We start from the raw sequence: 20539 nt of genomic DNA, 5'->3' as shown, positions 1-20539 counted from the left end.
TAATTAAAGTTGGGATGTGGCAGCACAGAGTCTTGCCTATACGTCCAACAGAGGAACTGCAGCCAAACAGGCTTTGCTGCAGGGAAGCATTGAATACACAGCATGTTTACATTCAGTCTCTGTGGCTTTAACACCATTTAAATTATGTCTTTTCATGTGTGTGTGTGTGTGTGTGTGTGTGTGGGGGGGGAGAAAGTTGAAGAACTCAGAAGTTACAAATTCATTTTATAAAATAGCTAAACCAATGCAGAACCAGAGAAATGAACATTTTCTAAGACTTCCAGCCAAAGACTAGAGCTGATCTACAGAGAGCCATCCCTGTTTAACCCGTTCAGCTGAACATGGCTGCAGATAACCTGTGAAGAGACAGAGCCCTGCTAAAACCATTATTTAAACTTGCATCTACACAAAAATGCCCACAAGTATCAGATATTAGTCAAAATTAGGCATATCATGTCCTTTTATTTCCATTACGTTGAAACCAATCGTGATGGGAGACGTTTTCAAAGGATAATAAAAATGAAAATTACATCAAAACAGAAACGCTGCTGTTTGTGGTGGTCAGCTGCTTTCAGGTTGCTGCTGCAAGAAATCCTGCGCAGCTGCTCATTTGATGTGTGAAATAAAAAAGACACATGCTCACGGTGCTACGACAGTGACATCTCTGATACTCCCAAATAGTATTTTATTACAATTTAAACCCTCAAATAAAAAAAATCTGAACATGGAGCCGTATCTGTGGTCTCGACTCCTTCAAAGATACTCCAGAGCCTGATTGATTCTGCACGTCTCCTGAGCACCGCTCATCATTGGGTACATCCTTACGTACTACTCCTTGAGATTTGCCACAAAACTAAAACCATCTGCCTAACATGCCAAACAGCTCTGACCTGTTGGGGTATGGACAGGGGACCTCATTGGGTGCTGTGATGCTCTGTCATTTTACAATTTTAAGACTTTGGAGGCTTGAAAATTTGAGCTCTTACGTTTCTTGAGCCATTCGTGAGGAGTTTGGCAGGCATGCTGCCTGCCAGCAGGGAGTACAGTAGTCATCACGAGGGAAAGGGTGGGCTTGGTCTGGATCAACGTCGTGGTGGGTAATGCATGTCAAAGTAACAGCCACATGTATGACATCATCCAAAGTTTCCAGCATAATATTACATTTTAATGGCATTATAAATGTTACTCACTTCACTTGCCAGTGATTTGAAAGTTCTGGCTGATTGCTGAATATTCCACAGTCTGTTAACAGTAGATTGCAGCTTTACTGTACTAGCTGTAAATTGGTTGTAATATGCCCCCAAGAAAGCATCACCAGATGGATGATATTTGTCTCATAAATCTATCGGTGAATAAAGTGCATCTCACCCTCCTCGCCGTGTCCGCTCCTCCCACCTACTCGTGAAGTCACGTGACGTGCCTATCTGAACATAAGTGCCAGCGCCCACCTTTTTCTGTGCTTATAGGTGCCCACACAAGCACAGCTGCACCCGTGGTGCCTGTGAGCATTGTGGCTAAATAGTGATAAAACATTTTCCCAGTTTAGCATTTAAGAAAAAGCTGTTTAGAAATCTGCTGTGTTAGACTTTATAAGCTCAGCTCATAAAATCTATTTCCACATCTCTCGGGCCGTGTTGAAATGATCCACGTCTTTATTCGAGTGTGTTTGTTTTATATGTGTGAATATTGTGTCGCTTAGTAGTTTACGGGCGTCCTTCTCGCCAAGGTTGTTTATCGCTCTATTCTTTCAACCAAATGTGAAGCAAAACACGAGCTCCGCATGTTCCAGAGAAAAGTAATGAGCTCTGTGTGTCCATGCTGATGTACTTTTCTGTACTTTAACTTCCTCATTATTCTCTGTTTTATGGATTTTTTTCTTTCCAGAGTTTTATTTCAGCTTATATTCAACATTGCGGTTCCACGCAGAGGTCAGATACACATTTGGCACCATTCCTCAAACCCAGAAAGTCTAAATTGTGCCTTTGGATTACCATACATCAAAATAAATTCCCTCAGCACCCACCACACAAGGCCTTGATCACAGAAGAGAGCCTCTTTTATCTGTAGCTCTCACACTTTTGGCCATGTTTCTGGTCCGCTGGTGAGCTGGGCCTATACTTTGTGTGCCCCTTTTTTGCCAAACTAAGGGATATTTCATGCAGGCTTTTAGCCTCGGCCGACATTTATAGACAAGGGGGGAAACTTTAATATGTTTGTCTGTGTGTGCCGGCCATGCCGTCACCGCTCCGCTCCTGCTTAACTTCTTCCATCTTTCTACAGCTCTGCCATCTAGCCTTTACTGGGCAGTTCGCCCGGTGCTTACCACCCGCCTGAGCAGCTTGTGTGTGTGCGCGCGTCTGTGTGTGTGTATATAAGTTCAAGCACGTCTTTATGAAATACTATAAGTCAGTAACATAAAATACCTGACAGTCAGATATGCAGAAGGGCACTACATCAGAGGATCCATTGATGTATGTTCTGGCATGCTCGTCTGCAGCTATATGTAGTTGCACAGCTCATGCTGGCATTGAATCGAAAGCACAGTCTGCCCCAGATATGAGGCCATCCAGAATCCCATTCATTCTAAAGAGGCATCCTGACAAGTGCAGTGAGTAGGTTGGTTGGCATGTTTGTTGACTGCGTTCCTGAAGTTCTCTGTAGCGACGCCGGGCTCTGAGAGCGTTGTCGTGTGGGATTAGTCGGGTAGTTTGCGCCTCACAAAGGAGACCGTTTGATTAGATTTCAGTGGTTAAAGTAAGCAGGGGGATTGCTGTGTTGTTCATACACTCAGTGGTGACCATAGTTGAACTGCTATTGCATTTCCCAGCTCTCCTCTGTCCTGACGCTGTGCCCCCAGCCTCTCGACCTGAACCCGACCCACCCCTTCCCCTCTCCCGTCACCTCCCTTTGCTCTGAACCCCCGCTGCTTCGAACCATGGCCTCTCACCGGACCCCTGCCCTCAGCCCCCAGACACGGTACAGCCCGCTGACTGTACAGACACAGAATAGACAGGTTGTGAGGACCCATCTGTATGTTAAGCCAATCAAACAAATCAATGAATGAATCAGTCGATCAATCCATTGATTTCAGTCGATCATAATCATTTGATTCTTGTAATCAAATCTGACAAAGTCTGATAAATTTCTTTTTCTTTTTTTGAGTAGAGTCAAAGTAAGAAAAGGAGCCATGTTTGATTAAAACCTCGTCTCTGTTCTGCCATTTTGTTGATCCCCTTTTTGCCAGGACTCTCGTCGCCTGGTTCACTTAAAGAAGCCGGGGAAATTCGATTTCAGCGCCCTGTCCTCCCAGACGAGGTCCCCCCGCATGGCGTTCACCCACCACCCACTGCCAATGCTGGCGGGAGTGAGACCAGGTGAGACCAACCCAGCTCCCCGATCCCCCCCTGATCGCCCCAACCCCTTCCTCTCCCCCTCCTCACCATCTCCTCCTACCCACTTCTCACTTTTTCAGTGCCCCCATCCCCCACCCTACCCCTCTGTGGTTTAGAGCTGGGGGCGTTGGTCTTTGGGAGATGGGGAGTGGCTGGGAAGCTGGCAGGTAACTCTGTGGGTCTGTGCCTCGTCCTCTTCTGCCTCCTCCTACCTCGTAGGGTGCAGGTCTTGCCGGTGATGGAGCTTGCAGGGTTTCTGGGTGTGTGTGTGGCTTCTCTAGTTCTGTCTGGTGGTGGATGGCTGTTAGTTGTACTCTTCTGTAGATTGCCTCTGTCCTCTTAGAGGGATTTGGTGGATATTGCAACCTGTTCTTGTCAGATCAGTCAAGATGTTACATGAATAAAACAGCTTCCTCTTTACCCATCCACTCCCAGTATTCATTTCAAGACTCCTGGATGGCAAACCAGTCTCAGGACCACAGGTGGAAATGAGTAATGAATAAAGAAGCTATTGTTAGGATTTTTGTTTGTTTGTTTGCTTTGTTTTTTTTGAGGGGGGGGGTCCAAATTCAGATTTTCTCACGATAAACATGGACAAAATTTCAAATGAATGAGGTAAGTGTACGCACGACTAATCCCTGGTGAGCCAAAGGCCAAGGCTTCAGGCTGTTCTAAATACCACGTAACTCTTGGCTCTGCATGATGTCACAGCTTTGGCTGTGAGCCAAAGCAACCTCACCTTAGTCGTTGTTCGAGCCTCCTGGCAGCCAATCAAGGGGGAAATGAAGGCAGGTCGACTAGGCTATGACCAGGCTCAGCAAAAAAGAAATAAGCATTACTTCAAAACTGTAAAAGATGCAAAGCTGCCCTAGTACAGTCCCAAGAACTGTAGAAGTAGAATTGTTGCATTTTTATTTTCTAGCTCTGAAAACAAGTTTGACTCGTTGGCAAAAAGACCTCGATGACTTCATAATGGGCCAACAGGTTATCTCATCCCTGGCTGAACGCTTTACATTTTTACCAGAAAGTCAGAATTACTTGAAGAGTGGGTCTGAAAGACGCTGTTGAGTTATGGGGTCTAGAGCTTCCCTCATTAGTACAAACTAAAAGTCACTATCTCAGCTTCTATTTGTTGGTCTTAAACATTTCCTTTTAATGTCTGACGGTAATGACGCCAACTGCGCAACTGCCATGGTCTCAATCCCCAAACTCACTGTTGGTTTGTAACAATTTGATAAATTCCCGTTTTTGTTTTGTCTTAACGGGGTCCTTTTATCAAAATCTGCAAGCTGCAAGGTCATACTGATACTTAGTGGTAACAGTAGTGAATATGTATCATTCCAGACAGGAAGGAAATCAGTCATTCATTCAAATCATTTTGCTTCATGACCTTTAATTAGTCAACTAGTCACGTTACGGGTTTTTTCTTGAAATTCCTATTGATTTGCTTCCCTTTCCAGTTTGGGAAGTCCAGGTTGAACACGTAATTCAAACTAGCACGGCCACAAAGTGATGTTTTGAGTCTGAGCTACTGTGTACCAGATCAATCTTTAAACCCTGCCACTTTATTTACACGTGGAGCTAAAGAGCTTCCAAATATAAATACAGAAATCATAATTTTTTACCAGTACAGATCAAAATTAGAGACTTTCTCTTTTTTATGTACTTTTCTAAATTCACAAAGTAAAGGAGCTCACTGGAGATAATTACCCTTGTGCTTGCGCTACATCAAAGGATTTTTTAGTCACTGAGCAGATGTGAGGTTGACCGCCATGTCATTAAACCCTACTCAGCGCTTGTTGACAGAACCTCTTGAGATGTGACTACAGCAAATCCAGTCTCCACACACACATACATGCACTGTTAGTGTTCACACCATCGTGCACACATGTATACAATATCCCATCCTTGCGGTGGCCAGAGGTTCTAAGTTACACCACTTTGGGATTGTTTTTTTATACAAACTGTGGCAGCGTGCACACTGGGAATGCTGCCATGCTAGTTTGAAGTGGTTACCACATCATCAGCATTGTTGTTATTCTACGTAAAAGACAAGATCCAAGAGATTTAAAGGATTGAAAGTGGGAATAAGGAGCATGCAGGGCCCAGCTGTTCATAGCAGCAACGGTGCTAAAGGGTGGCTTTCATGGAGTCTCTCCCTTCAGCCACGTCAGCCATGGTTCCACTGTTTTTTGCAAATTCCCTATATAAAAAAATCTGTGTTTGTATTGAAGGACCATGTGCTAGTTAGCAGATGAACCAAACAAATTATAGTGTATGTAACAGACAGTTTGGATGTACAGTTTCAAAAAGTATTTGAAACACTTAGCTAGCAGGAATGTCTAAAATGCTGGAAGAGCTCAAAATCATTTCTAAATGTTGAAAAAATTACACAAAGCTAAATACATGTTTCTGAAATGACAGATAAATTCTTACACAGCTAGCTGAAAGTAACAAGATTAGTTGGCTGACGTTTGTAAAATAGTTAGCTAAAGTAGTGCAATAATGAGTGGAATACCTACAAAATGTATATCTGTTATCTAAAAGAAATGAATAAATTGTTTCCACCATTAGCTGAAAGTAAAGGAAACGTTTTAAAACAGCTGATAAATATTAGCCTTCAAGTAGTGACCGTTTGGTTTAAATGTCCAGCTTCTACCACCCTGGATATTAGCATAGCACGGTTAGAAACTAAGCAAACACGGATATTTCAACTGTATAAGAAGGATTATAATGAATTTATTTAGCAATATTTTAATATCTTAACATTCTTAATACCTCTGTGACATGTCAGGTGTATCAGTGAAGGGCTCGTTGGGCTTTGCCAGTTTAAAGGCAAATATGATGGGAATCAAAAGAAGGTGAAAGTATGAAGGGGCCACCACCACCCCATCCATACTCCCATACCCCCAGCATTTGGCCTTCACCCAGTGTCTAATGGGATTAGTATGCGACTATAGGAGCAGGGCGACTGCTTCACTTGGGAGCAGGCAGCCTGGCATGGAAGCAAGGTGCTGCTGGGCCCTGAAGCATAGGCCCTTGTCTGGGGGGTAATGCAGCAGGGTTGGCACCCTTATGAAGTGCACTCACACACAATGTATAAGATGCAAGCACTAAAGAGCATTGGCAGCCCAACGTGGGCAGCTGGGGGGCCTGTATGGGATGGGGTGGGTGTTAAACTGGCACAGCTAAGAGAACAGGCTACTAATACAAAACAAGGAGATTTAGTAATGGATATAAGTCTGGACAGGGAGGGCTTTGTGCTCGGTGTGGTAGGGCTCAACCAACTGCTCCCCTTTCGCACCTCAGACATATATTCATCTGTTTGGTGTGAGTTTCACTATTTTCTTTGGTGAAAAACAGAATGTTTTTTGTTTCTGTAAGCTTATTAGCCCACAGAATGCAGTTATATTTTGCATCTCCGCACCTGTCGTGCACATACACAGATATAAAGCTCACAAGCCATTTAGCAGAAAAAATATTAACTCAGATTTAGAGAGTATTTACAGATTAATTCTGTCTTAGAAACAAAATGTGTCAGATAAAAAAGGCTTTAGTATGTAAATGCCAAAATGCATCAACGCCAGTGAATCACACCCTCAAAAACAGCACACAGGAGCGCAGGCATTAAGACAGGCTAATATAAGACACTCCTCAATGATCTCTTTGTGTTTTTTAACAGGCTTTTTGGATCTGATTTCAAAATGCAGCGCTTTTATCTGCTGAATTTGTGCCCATTTAGAAGTGTGTGCAGTCTGAACGGCGTTGCCCTAAATTGTTACATTGTCTCAGTGAGTGTTCAGATGTGAATATGCGTGTGTAAAAATCTCTTTCCGAAAAGTTCATTGTGTTCATCTGGATGCAGCGTTTCATATAAATTTCTTCAATAAAGCTGTAAGGGTTTACTGGAGGAGTCATAAAAATAAGCAATGCATACAATACCTATTAACTCGAAATTAGCTTTTCCTAGAAAAACCGAGTTCCTTTCATCTTAAAACCAGATTTAAGTTTTATTGTTTCCAGTTGCGATGTGATATTCTTGCTATCATTTGATGGTTGCTCAGTTCATCTCTCCCAACTGTAAGAATGTTTAGAAACTCAGCGGTTCGTGTCCCGCTCTTCCTCTGCTCGTGTTTCCTCTAATACCAAACGTCTGTGTTTACAGGGAGCCCCCGTGCTTCAGCCTCGGCCCTGCACTTCCCATCTCCCTCCATCATCCAGCAGTCTAGCCCCTACTTCACCCACCCAACCATCCGCTATCACCACCACCCTGGACAGGATCCCCTGAAGGAATTTGTGCAGTTTGTCTGTGCCGATGGCTCAGGGCAGGCCGCTGGGCAGGTAAGACCCGCCACCAATGAAAGTAAACATGATTTATGTAAATTTGACAAGCTGAACGCGTTCTGTACTGTGCAGGAGACATGGCACGAGATTGATTGACAATGGTCTGCAGCCAATCAGGATGCAGGACACAATGCGCTGTAAAAAAAAAAAAAAAAAGAATGCAAAATTGCACACAAAAAATCCGTGAAACAGCGAGACCGCGAAAGCTGAAGCGCGTTATAGCGAGGGACCACCGTATGTTAGTGAAACAGTGCAGCATACGGAAGCTGTGTGCATAATGAAATCTGTGTTTGTGGCTCGTCTTTCTCAGTTAATTATAACGTAACATGATGTCAGGTTCACCAAATGAGAGGTATGCACATTATCCCTGAGGTTCTGTTGGTTTTTGCTTTTTTTCTCGGATCATGTGACTGACAGATGTGATACATATTCAAGAATAGTGCTTGTTTTAGTTTTAATCCTTCATCTGTCATTTTGGTGCTTGGAGTTAACTAGTTTAATAGATTTATAGGTGAGAATTTGAGCAGCTTGAATAGACGTATACAAATCTCTTTCTTTTTGTCTTAATTTGGAAATTTTGTTGTAGTTGCACATCTTGATCATACCTCATTGGAATCTAATGACATATTCAAAAGTCTAAAAGCTAGTTCAACTGTAACTATGGTCCTAAATTTGAAATCATGAATGAACCATTATACTATTACTTTGAATAAACTAGGAATGGCAGAGAGCTTCTTTGACGATGTGTCCACCTACATTATAGGGAAATATACCCACGGCGACACAAATACAGCACACGTCACATTCGTTTACTCAGCTGGTCTACAAATCTTTGTACTGTCTTGTCGATGTCATTTTGCCGTTTCCTCTTTCAGACCCTGACGTTCCCCCTCCTCCTCTTTTTATTTCTTTCTTCTGCTCCACCCAACCCCTCAGAAATTATAACCATCAGCACGAGAATGAATCAGTCACGGCACACTTCAAGTCAAGCATCCCCGCCCTGTGTTGTGTCATCGTGTTTCTGTTTTCATTCTTAGCCGTTCTGATTTTAGTTGAAGTTTTGGTTGTTTGGTGCTGCTGTTGTTGGTGGTGTTGTGCTTGTGTAGAAGAGTATCCTTCCATGGTTTTGATTTCTTGCCATCTTCTGGACGAACCCAGTCAAACAGTTTGCTCACTTCCCTCCTCCACTCCTCCTCCACCCGACACGGACCACCCCTGTGGAACCTCTCACCTTTAGCTCCAACTCCTACTCCTTTCAAACCCTGTGGTGATTATTATTTTTCACACCTTCATGAAAGATGCCGTCCACATACATCATTCCTTTGGTTGTTGTTTCCCACCCTCCTCCTCTTCCTCCTTCCACCATCGCTCCCCCCCTCCCACTCCTCCTCCCGCCGTCATGGATATTTTTTTGGACCTGGCCTCCCAAGCTGCGTCCTGTTTTCATTCCGTGTCTGCGGATTGTCGCATGTCGCCCTCCTGACCCTATTTGTGTTGTCTGCAGCCAAACGGGAGCGGCCAGAGCAAAATGCCAGGCTCCTTCTTGCTGCCTCCACCTCCCCCAGTGGCCCGCCCAGTGCCCCTTCCCATGCCCGACTCTAAACCCAACAGCACGCCCCCTGACGGCGGACTCTCCTCGCCCGCATCTCCGTGTAAGTGACCCCGCAGAGACCGTTCTCAAAACCAAACCAACACCAAAAAAAAGAAATATAAAAAAACAAATCAGAAAATCCCAACCCTCTCCAGGCAAAGGACCTTTGTCAGTGTTCTTCCTCCAACTTCGCCCCATCATTGTGTATCCAGCATCGCATCTCCCTAGCCCCGTGGAAGGCAATAACAGCAAGCACAGAATATACTGTGGAGCACAATAGAGTAGATCAAGGCCATCAAAGGTTTGGCTCAAAGTAGTCTTCATTATGGACTTGGGTGGCATTCATCAGGGTTCTGTATTAGGTCCCATGAGTTTCAGGAGCTCTACATGTTGAACCCATTTTGCGTGGCCTGGTGTGAGAAAGCTACATCACCGCTCCACTTCTTCTACTTCTAAATCCTCTTTTCTTCCTTCTCTGGGCACATCGCTAAACCTCGTAAGAAGATTTTTATTTTTAACTTATTGTTGCTTATGAAAGGGCACAAATTTAGGGCAGTTAATTTATATGGACTCCAAGAACATTCCAGTAGAGATTGGGACACCTTATGGAATAACCTTACTGGTACCTCTTTTGCTTTAGCTTCTTTTGTTGCATGGTAGTTGTTAGAGAGCAAGAACAGGGTGTGCATTTAAATTTTTGTCAGTCATACAGTACATTCTCTCACCTGTGGTAGGAGGGGCACTGGATGGAGCACTTTTTTTGTTTGTTTTTAGCTCTCCTTCAAATATAGTGTTTTTGTTTTACCCCCAGTCAGCGTCTCAAAGTCTTCTATGTCTTATCTATGTTATTCCAATTCTTAGAAACACATGGATGTATATCTATCTTCCTTCCTGTCTCTCATTCTTGTCCTCCCTTTCCTCCACTCAAACAGACACACGTATGCACAAGTCTACACACTACATCTCTGAATGCCTCAGTGAGATTCAGATTCTGGAGTCCGTAGGGTACCTCAAACTGCCCTAAATTTGTCAGAGACGTTGATGCCACTGGGTTTTAAATGTCCCTGACTCCTCAGTGTCAGAATTTCAGTGTGCATAATCGCTTCCAACGAAGTTTATCAAGTATCCTTAATCACCCGGGGAGATCTGAGTTTGCATGCCAGATTTCCATGGGGTCTTAATGACCTCAATGATGTATAGCTGTACTTTCGGTAGAAGCAAGCGCCTGTTTCCTAAAATCTATTAGGTTTAATATATGCCATTTCATGTTGAAGCAATGACCATTTACAATGATTTGCTTTTTTGCCAAAGTTAGAAGAAGAAAAAGTTTAAACATTTAAATCGCTCAATCACATGAAGGTAACGTCAGTTTGCTTAATTTAGAATCTCGGTTTTCAACAGGTATGGCTATGTTTTGTTTTTGTTTAGTTTTTTTGGCTCCAGGGGTTTTGCTAACTTTGGATTGTGCTAGCTATTTAGTCAAGTATCAACCTGCAGAGATAAAACAAACAAACAAACAAACAAACGCATAATAAAGTCAACACTAAAATGCCAGAAAACAACTGACTCCAAAAACAAGCTAAACCCATAGATGTCCATGTTCCTTAGTCTTGAAAAAAATGGGTCCTGTCTTTATTTTATAATTATTAAATGAAGAGTGAATTGTACTCTTTTTAAAAGTCATTAAGAATTAAACAGATAGAGAGAAATTGTAATATTAATGGGTGCCGCTTGCTAGCCAAGGCGTTCTTGCTAGCGTTACCTGATAAGCTAGCACTCTATGCTCAGCCGTGTGTAGTCACTTGTTTCTAAAAGAAAAACAACAACAACAACATGGGAGCAGACAAAAAGATATTGTTGGAGCTTTAAAAGAGTGCTTTACAACCCAATAAGTGGTGTCACCGTGGCTACATTCATCACATTTTATCCAGCCTATGGTCAGTTTTAATGCTATGCTAAGCTAAACAAGCAGGTAGCTACATTCGGTTTAGCTTACAGTCATGAAAGTAGAACACCTTTCTTCACTGTACTTTCATAAAATGAGTGTACACATTTACTTCGCAGAATTTGCACCTTTCCAGTTAAGACTCCATGAGAGGTTGCAGTGCTAGCTGTTTAGTTGGCACTGATGATTTTCTGTCCTCCTTCTGTTTCCGTAGCATACTCCACGCCAGGCGCCACAGCTCCCAACAGGTTTGTCGGCATCGGATCACGGGACAACAACTTTCTGAACATCCCGCAGCAGACACAGGTAGGAGTTGGGTGATATACTGGCAGTTTTTCTCGCTTTGTAGGAGAGTGAGGAGGAAACTCAGCTGTTTTCGCTGCAATTACTGGTCAAACTCTGGAAACTTATTAACTGCGTGGATGTACGCCAAAATATTTCTTATTCCCTCACTGCCTGAAACCTGCTGCACGGTTTCCTCCACCTCTTCTCTCGCACCATCCCACAGCTCGCCATCAATGTGTGCATTTGTACATCTGTATTTTACAGTACGTGTGTGGTTTACCATATGTGCTCAACTGTTTATTTGGCACACATGGAGCCTACCCTTCAGGCTCCTTTACTCACAGCTTTTTTTTTCTCTACTTGCTTCCTTTCCTTTCCCTCCTCTTGCCCCCCCTTTTTTTTCCTACTTCTCTTTCTCCGTCCTTTTAGCTTTACCACACTTTGCTCACTCTCTGCCTTTTACTTTCTCCTTCTCTCACCTTCTTTCTTCCTCCCCTTCACCACCCTGCACCTCATTCATGTGCCTCCTCCATTACCACCAGTACTTTTCTCATTAATGTCCAACCACACCCGCCTGGAGCCAGCTCAGCTCCACTCGTCGACACATGGAAACCATCTGAAACTGCTTTGCTGATCTCCTCCCTTGTTTCTCTGCCCTCTGTTCTCTCTCTTTTCTCCCTTTCCATTTCTGCCCCTCCGCTCATTATACTCTGCTCTTTACCCTTCATTGCTTCACTGTTCATCTCTTTTTGTTCCATCACTTCATAAACGTTTTCTTTGCTGATGAAATGTTTATGTTGCTTAACTCTAAGTTGTTTCTATTTTCTTGGAAGTTGAACTTTGCACACATCATGTGGCCAAACTGTGTGGACACGCGAACATCACATACAAACTGTATTTAATTGTTAAACATCAGGTTCAAGATCCGTGGGTATTAATCTGCTCCTCTAACTGCCTCTGCTCTTTAACCACAAGGCCATTATTGTGAGTTAAAGCACTGAATTCAGGCAATAAAGACTTGCAGTCAGAGTTCCCCTTAACGCCAAGTGAAGTTAATTCACATTAAAACTATTTCTTCATGGATCTGGCTCTGTGTGTAGCAAAATATCGGATTCCCCAAACTGTTGCCAACACATTGTTGTCAAAAATATTACTTACCGCTATGTCTTTGGTTTCATTAGGCCTAAACCATAAAAACATTAAAAAAATATAGCACCAAGAACACAGATGTATTTGGACAGAGGTAACCAAAAACTTCTGGCTGTGTGTCTCATAGAAAAGTTGAGATGTTCTGTACCGACTAGGACAAATTGTCTGAAATATGGTTTTACTTTTCAATGCGTAGCTAAAACACACACGGCACCAACTGTTTACACGTGTCTCTGCAGTGACATGGGACCAGCGCTGGGCTTTGTCCTCCCTCTAGTGGCAAACGTTGGGTGCTACATCCAGGCGAGACGAGAAACTAGATACCAGCAGGGCAAGGCGAGAGGGGAAAATGGAGGGAACAGAGCAACAGAGAGTTTCGGCCCCTATAGAAGTCACGTCCTGGCCGTCTCGTTACCCCCGGCAACCAGACATGATGTCATAGCCAGTTGATCTTGAATTTGAGAAGGGGTTGCTCGAGAGGGGGGCAGGAAAGAAAAGAGGGTGGTCACTGTCTGCTGCCAAGGATTTAGTGGGAGTGTTCACGGGAGATAGATGGATTGTGTGTGTCTGTAAGCACATACACAGAGGGACAGAGTAACTAAGAAGGGAGAAGTTACAATGCCCAAGGCCTGCTGGGACCGTGCCCAAGGGGAGTAGGGTAGCTGAGAAGGGCAGGAGGCAGGAGGGAGGCAGGGGGGTATTCATGCGACCTGTTAGAGTCAAACAAAACAAAAGGCTGCTTCCCTGGAGGCGCAGAGTAGTTTCCAAGGCTTGACTTCTAGAATGTTGGTGCACCAGCCCACAGTGCCAGATCCTGGAGGCCAAGCAGGGCAGCCAACAACAGTGGCGGTGACCCATTTCTGCTCCTTGCTCATGCTGAGGAGAAGAAAACTCAACGTGAAGAAGGCGCAAGTGACACAGAGCGCCAGACTGCTATCTCCCTGCTGCTGCTTGGCTATTAGGAGCTATTAACTACTCAGCCAAATTCAAGACATACTGTACTTCTCTCCAGAAATGAACAGACTCGATGGTAATAAGCTGGGCTAGAGGCCCAGATGACAATTCTGTCATTCACTGTATTTAAAAACTAGAGGAACCCCCTGAAGCCAAAAGCCAACACGGTGTGCAGACATTTTCAGAAACCATTTGTGGTGCAGTTGCTCTTTGGATGGGCATTCGTTATACAGCTGGTGACAGGTGTGGCTACAGGCATTGTTTTCAGGTTGATCATCCATGCTCCGAGGTGAAGGTCACAGCAACCTCATGTGAGAAAACACCTTTAATTTGGCAGGAATGTTCACTTACACTAAAGGATGAACTGATTTGGATTTGGTGCAAATTCTTGTGTATTTACTCAGATTATGACAAACTTTCACACCAGTGTGTTAGAATAAAAGATGATAGCATTTCATAACAAACAGGTTAAAGGATATCATCATATTTTTCTTCAAACACATTTATGGGCATTATCCGGTTGTTCAGTGATGACGTGACGAATCCTACTTCCGGGTCTAAAGTAGTCTGCGTTTAATATGGCTTTTGTGTTGTTAACATGTTTAATGTTATGTATTTTCTTCTATTTGATCTCAAAAAGCTCCTAAAACAGTCAGTGATCACTGTTGACCTCCCTCGGCTTTTATTACTGCTAATCATTTATTTAAGCTCAGTTTTTAAAACCTTAGGATGTAACTACAGCCCAGCCCATGCAGCAGTATATGAATTACTAACCTCGTATTATGGATGGATTATCTCAGTTGTTCTCCTGGCTGAAGTTTGGTCCTTTTACAGCATCCTGCCATGCGATTACATTTGTTCCTGACCACCGAGAACACTCACGTTAACTTTTATCGAGTGGAAAAAAAGTTAGCTTGTTTATATTATGCTAACATAGCTGTGTCGCTAGCGGTCACGTAGCACATCATTATATAGCAGCTAGCCCAACTTCAGTAACCCTACAAACGTCACTGCTGTTTAGTTTTCTGTCTTCATTTATGCTGGAAGTGATAGCAGAGCTGTACGTTTTAATTTGTTTCCAAAACCCCGCAGTCAGGACATGCTATATTGTATTTAGATAGAAGCTAGCGAGCTAACTCCCTGCTAACTTCTACCTCCGTTAAATGTCATAAATTCCGTTTTCATGGATGCCTGGATGTTAAACTCAATTGTTACACCTGGTAGAGCAGAACGCTGATCATTTTATTAAAGATGAAAGACTTTAGACAGTTTTTCAACTCTCAGTAATGCCATAGTGATCGTTTGATATATGGACCTGCAGCGGAGTTTAGGCGCAGACACGGCTAGTGACGTCAGACTGAACAATCGGATTGATGCCATAACGGAGAAACAGAGAGAAGATTGTGGTGATGTTTAACATTTGGTAGGAGGCTGAAATGACTGCACTAACCTTTGGTGGCCAACAGTAAAGAGTCAGACACGCAGGTAAACTGCAGCTTCACTGGTTGGTGGAAGCTGCAAAGTAGTAATCCCAGTTTATTTTGAACAAACACAGTGGGTCACATTTTGTGCACATAAAGTTTATTTAAGCTGTTTACTATTTTTGTTAGTAACATAATCTCATCCCGTCTTTCCCTCTCTTTTCTTTTTCAGTCTTGGTTCCTCTGACAAGATCTGTGTGCAAACCAGCAACTAGAATTCTTTCTTTGCAATCAGAAATAGAAAAACAACAACAAAAAACACAAAAAGAACCAGAGAAACAACCCGCAGGATAATAATTGTCCTCCAACCCACCCACCGACTGGCCCTGACAGTATGTCTCACCTGATACAAAATGTAACCAGGCAACGCAGGAAATTACAGCAGCATGACGCTTTTAGTGGAACTCTGGACTTACTTACACACAGTCAGAGGCAGGACCCGTTTCAAGCAAAGATGGATACGTTGAAAGACGAATAGATGGACAAGAGGATGCCGGGATGACAGGGAGAAGGGGGGGTAAGGGGACGGCAGCAGCAAGGAGGCATCTCTCCTCAAACCACCGAACCAGCACAGCAGCGCAGGAGGAACCTGAGGATGAAAACCGTCGGCTTCTCCTACTTTATAAAGACGCATTGTGTAACAAATGGCTTAGAAAAATCAGTTGTCTAGCAAATACAAATTCAAGTCACAGTCTAATCAAAGCAATTCGGTTTCCAGGGAAAGCTGCAGTCCACGCTCCTGTGATGTCTGTCATCACTCAAAACAAAATCCAAATGACCAATGTTTCTATCCTTCTGAATGACCTAAAATAGCCCCTTTCACCCTACTACTAACTAGTGACCATGCCAAAACTTGATTAAGGGTTGCACTACAAGCTGAATCAATTAACACTAATCTTAAAGATGTGCACTATTTACCTACAAGGCATGGGAGGTAAACCAGACTTGCCTATTTTAAAAGTTTTAAAGAGGAAACAAACCTGAGGTACAAGAAGCCTTCACAAGTCCTCAGCCCCCATCTTTCAGTTCGACAGATCATTGGCCTCCACTCACTCTCATGTCTCCCCACATTCAGAACAATCACTCAGTCTGTGCCATGACCACAGCATGTATGAAAACACACACACACACACACACACACGTGCCCAGTCTCACATTTAGGTTGTAGTATTTATAGGTGGTGGTGTTGTGTTATTTCATTCTTATTTTTTTAAGCCCAGTGAAGTCTTTCTACCTTAATTAGATATCCAAACATTGTGCGCACACACACACACACACACACACACTGAAAATCGCAGTGTGACTATATAATTACTGACAGCTTCACAGCTACAGGCAGCAGCTATTGGTTCCCAATTTGCCCTTATGTAATGTAGATGAATGATTTTATTATCTCTCGTGTGTTCTCTTATTTGAATTTATTCCTCTTTTGGATTTGTACTATTTTATAATTGTTTTGTATTTGAATGACAGCACCTTAAAGAGAAACACAGTCAGAAGCGGTATGTTGAAGCAGTGGAGACAGGGTGGTTAGCTTACCCAGATCAAGTAGCGCTTGCAAAAACATTTGGGAAATATGCTTATTTGCTTCTTTTTCCAGGGAGTTGAGATGAGTTGATTGATACCGCTACAGCTGGTTGGCTTAGCTGAGGTTAGCTGGCTTGGTTCTGTCCAAAGTTAATAAAACCACCAAACCTGCACCCCCAGTGACCGTTTTGATTATATGATGATTTTATATCGACATATCCGTGCAGAATATGAGCAGTTTTAAGAGGGTTTAGACCCGAAACCCGTTTGGTCATTTTTTTAGGAATGTTGAAATCAACTCTGCGACGGTTTAGACGGCAGCTCAGGCGTTTTGTAGCTTTGCAATGCAGTGTCCTGTGAAAACACCGTTACTGTGAGAATCCTAGAAAGAACAAAGCATTTGAAAGTAATCCACTAGGTAACTAGTGTTGATTGTATATGTTAAGTCGAGCTTTTTGGCAGTTGGACATCATAAGCTAACTGTGGCTTTGACTTAAAACCCAGGAACACAGGGCAGCCACATGCAAAAGCATGACTGCTTCACTAGAAATTCAGAGTTTATATCAATGAAGACGTCAGTTTAGCGATTGAGACCATGAATTCATTACAAAAGTACTTCTTGAGGTCAGAAAGTGATACGGAGGATCGTTTCCTCATAGACTTGGATACAATCAGATTTTGCAAACAGGAGTCGCCCCCTGCTGGCCATTAGAAAAAGCCCAGGTTTTCAGCACTTCCGCTCTAGCCTCACTTTCCACCAGAGGTGGAGCGTATATTTCCTTAGTTGACACTTCACTTTGCTTTTATCCTGATTCTAGTACATTGGAACTACCCTGACTAATTCAATTTTATTTATATAACGCCAAATCGCAATGCCAATTGCCTCAAGGTGCTGAATATTTTAAGGCAAAGACCCTGCAATGATACAGAGAAAACCCCAGTAATCGCATGACCCCTGTGAGCAAGTGCTTGGTGACACTGGCAAGGAAGAACTCCCCTTTAACAGGAAGAAACCTCCAGCAGAACCAGGAAACCTCGGCGACTGTTTGGGGTGAAGGCAGTAAGATTCACACGAATGCGGGGACCCTCGTTACCTTTGAACAGAGCCACCTAGCTGCTTCATGTGAAGGTGACCCATCGAACAAGCATATTTTCCAGATGAACGTCTCCTGTAGAACAACACGATGCAGGGTTTTGACAATCACAGGAAGCTTATTTTTCTGGGAGATCGCCTGCTCGGCCATAACGGTCAGGGGAAGAAGACAAAATAGTCGCGCCTACTATTTGGATCCAGGTACAGCTAGTGGCTGCTGGTGGGGATGTACGAGTGATAGAAAACAGATCTGAGGAGGGAAGGTTGCTGAAGATGGGACCCAGAGTTAAGGAGAGAGTAGCTCTTCTTTCTGTCTCCCTAAAGTTTACCCTGTTGTTTACACTCCCAGACGAGCCGCTGCTCCAAGAGCAGAGGGGGCCACACTGCGGAGCAAAATGAATATGTGACATATCTGGCTGTTTTTGGAGAGGGGACGAGAGCCGAGGCTTAGCAGTAGGACGGATCACGGGTGTGCCCGTTTAAACGCCGGTGCACAGGATCAGGTAAAGGCTGCTTGGTAGTGTTGGATATAGCATTACCACAACACACACTTACACGCACACACACGCACCAGCACTCCCACTGAGCTACGGTGAATGGAAGAGCCCTTATAGATCAAAAAACTGCACTAATACAATCATGCCAGCCAACCTTATCAGACTTTTTTTTGTAATGGTTACAATAGATCGACCACCACTTAGTATTGCAAATCAGTGGATGTATTACTGGGATGGAATCACACTTGTAGAGCACAGATCGCCACTTCTTTAAAAAAAAACTCCACACAGACTTACGAAGACCACTCACTACTAACACGTCCCCCGTGCCCGACTCAATTCAAAGGGAAGTCTTAAAGATAGACAATCTGAGGAGGCCTTTATGCTTTCAATCATTATCTAGAACTATATAAAGAATCAGCACACAAATTTAGCCCTACTAAAAAGCTAATCACCCATCCAACCTCACAAAATAACTGGACTGCCTGGCCACGTTCTTCACTGCAGGGAAAAGCGCGACATAGCTGGCCAATCGATGGCGATCATCTCATCAGCTTCGTAGAGAGATCTAGCTCCGCTGAGTAAGACATTAACGACGGCTAAAGGTGATTTCTTTTCTAATCTATGGAAGTGCCTCTGTATTCCCATTATGCAATTTGTCAAACATGAATTCAGGTTCTTTTTCTCACATATAAGCTATAGTGAATGGTGGAAAAAACATTTATGTCAGTAGGGGGAGAAAAAAACACGTTGACAGCTCACTAGATAATCACAAGCATCTTTATATATAATACACATATATATTTATAGATATATACTTTTTTTATTTGCAAGATAAGCTCTGTGGCAGTCTAGTTATTTTTTGAAGCATGGCGTACATCGCACAGTCATAGGATGCATCTCAGAAAAAAACCACACACACAGAAAAAGCTGATTTGAGCTAAAGTACCAGTTTGTAAACCCGCTCGCACCCGCGTTACAGGACATAAAGCTAAAGGACGGCAAACGCAACAGTAGATACATAGACAACAAGTGATGATGACGTAGTTGAGGTTAAAAGATAAAGCAGATTAGGTTTTGTTGTTTTCTTTCGTGTCTTGATGGGAAGTATTGTTCTTGAAACTAAATGATGTATGTTGATTGAGCCATGTGCAATGCCTTGGTAGAGGAATTGTGTTTGTTTGTTAGCGATTGTTTGAGGGTGTCACACAGAAAGAGGGAAACCCTCTTCTTTTTTCTTTGTTTTATCTTTTTTGGGGGGGAGGGGCTTTTGTTTGTTTTAAAGTCCACCTGCTCCGGGACTCTAAATATGAGAGCAGCGAGAAAAAAAATCCCAGTCTTTGTAAGTAAGTTTGGGGAAATTATTTTACATTTTTTTGTTCATTTTTAAAAACTTCATTTCTATTCATTTGTTTTCAAAAACCATGGGAGGGCTGAAGGAACAATTTTGCAACTCGTAAAATATATATCACTATGACAACTGGTGCTTTCGTAAAAGAATAAAGTACATTCAGTCTCTATTATACATAAATAATAATAAACAAGAACTAAGTGTTATCATAAAAAGCAAATTTTAGGAAAGTGTGCGTTATTCTATTTCTCTTTTTGTATTTACCGAGGGAGGGGGGCGGGGGGGTGAGAGGTTCATTGTAGGACAAAAGGCATTTTTCCTCCCCGAACTTTATCGCCACTGCAGGACAAACAAACAGGGAAAAAATGAAAATCACGTCAGATCTTGTTTCTTTTCTTTCTTTTCTTCTCCATCATGTTATGTCCAACACATCTAGCGTGGGACAAAGACAAGATCTTCCCCATTTTTGGGAGATGCACAAGTACGGATTCCCCAGTCCAAACCACCGATGATGACGTCCATAGAAATTAAAGAAAATGTTTCTTTTATTTTGGTTTTTTAATGTAAATGTCTACTTGTTTAAACAAGAAAGAAAGAAAGAAAGAAAGAAAGAAAGAGGGAATCAGCGGCCTCTGTCTGGCTGGGGGGGGGGGGTGCTGTCATCAATTTACCAACAATGTGAACCCTACCCCCCTATCCCAACCCTCCACACACACATGCACACACACACACACACACACACCACCATCCTCCCCCAATCCCCTTCCCCGCTGTAAATGATTATAAATATTTGTTTGGTGATGTAGTGTTATAGACTCAGAGCATCTTTAAAGGTTGTCCCTAAAAAGTGCCTTTTGTTCACAGATTCCATCTTGTAATCCTGAGTGCCCATCTCAAAAAAAGTCCCCTCCTTCATGCTTCTTCTGTATC

General features: G+C 43.0%; 1 pseudogene; it reads left to right on the top strand.

Annotated features, from left to right (window-relative positions):
- Nucleotides 1–19629, top strand: part of LOC113018524 (nuclear factor 1 X-type-like) — a 28042-nt pseudogene extending 8413 nt beyond the window's left edge.
- Nucleotides 19630–20539: the final 910 nt, after the last annotated feature.

Source organism: Astatotilapia calliptera, unplaced genomic scaffold, assembly GCF_900246225.1.
Source record: "Astatotilapia calliptera unplaced genomic scaffold, fAstCal1.2 U_scaffold_99, whole genome shotgun sequence".
Lineage (NCBI taxonomy): Eukaryota > Metazoa > Chordata > Actinopteri > Cichliformes > Cichlidae > Astatotilapia > Astatotilapia calliptera.
Note: the sequence above shows the minus strand (reverse complement) of the source record. Positions and strands in the feature narration are given on the sequence as shown.